The 1,069-nt window shown below is 39.7% G+C and overlaps 1 non-coding gene across 1 annotated transcript; it reads left to right on the forward strand.

Annotated features, from left to right (window-relative positions):
* The first annotated feature begins 350 nt into the window (after window positions 1–350).
* On the forward strand, window positions 351–488 carry LOC114811662. Its single transcript, XR_003759358.1, has one exon. It is a non-coding gene; the product is annotated as a small nucleolar RNA SNORA7 (small nucleolar RNA).
* Window positions 489–1,069: the final 581 nt, after the last annotated feature.

The raw sequence follows: 1,069 nt of genomic DNA on the forward strand, positions 1-1,069 counted from the left end.
CTAAGTCAAGAAGGCAAATTTTAAATGGTAAACTCTTTCTTAGACACTTGGCTACTGCATCAACAAATTAGTAATCTTAGCTTTAACATTAAAAAAGGCAATTAGATGATAGCATTCACTCAGCTTTTGGCTGGACTGTTTCCTTTTAATAAGTAACCTTCTCCTGATGGCCTAGCTGATACAGGACTGAAAGAGAGACACCTGTTATTCAGGTAGTAGCATGCTCAGAGGGCAGCTTTTCCTAGAATTTTAAGGAATTGAGACCCAATCAGTAAACCAGGCAGAGTCTTTAAATTTGGAATAGGATCTTATTCTTTTATATCTTATAACTGTTTGCTAAAACACACTTTCCCCTCTCAGGGTAGTACCTGGAGAGTTTCTAGTACTCTACCAGTCTTGACTATGAGAGAGATAGTCAAGCAGAGGCTTACCCATTCCATTCCTAGCTTGGGCAGTGGCTAGTAAGTGGAAGGCAATCTGTTACAAGTCAAAACTCATTTTTACTGGGCATCAGTGGCAAAGGAGAGTGTTGAGGGTAGAGACTCAAGTTTATTGCATGGAAGGAGGCAGTGGTAAACCACTTCCATATTTTTACCAAGAAAACTTTATGAATACACTGTGAGAATGATTGCAGCTGGAGGCGGGGCGTTCTGGGCGAGATGCGTCCTTGACATCACTATGGGTCGGAGACAACTTGATGGCATAAGACAAGGCAAAACACACTTTGGTAGCCTTGTTGGATGAATTGTTCCCATTTTCAACTTCTAAAGATCAGAGTTTGAGATCTATAGGACTTTGAGTGTTTATGGATGTTTGTGTGTGTATTTCTGCTGACCTGTTTGTGCCCTGAAGCCTATAACATTTTGGGGGGTAAGTACTTAAATCTGGCTTAGCTCTCCTTTTTTTCTCTAAACATTTTTAAAACAATATTTATGTTTCTGAGCTATAAGTGTTTCAAAACCTATAGTGTCACTGTGAGGTTTCCTTTGATTACTTTCCCCTAAGTTAAAACAGTTTAAGCATACCATGGATAGGAATTGTAGGTTTGTGGCTTGGGCCTTGATTTGAG

This window comes from Ornithorhynchus anatinus, chromosome 4 (genome assembly GCF_004115215.2).
Source record: "Ornithorhynchus anatinus isolate Pmale09 chromosome 4, mOrnAna1.pri.v4, whole genome shotgun sequence".
Taxonomy (NCBI): Eukaryota; Metazoa; Chordata; class Mammalia; order Monotremata; family Ornithorhynchidae; genus Ornithorhynchus; species Ornithorhynchus anatinus.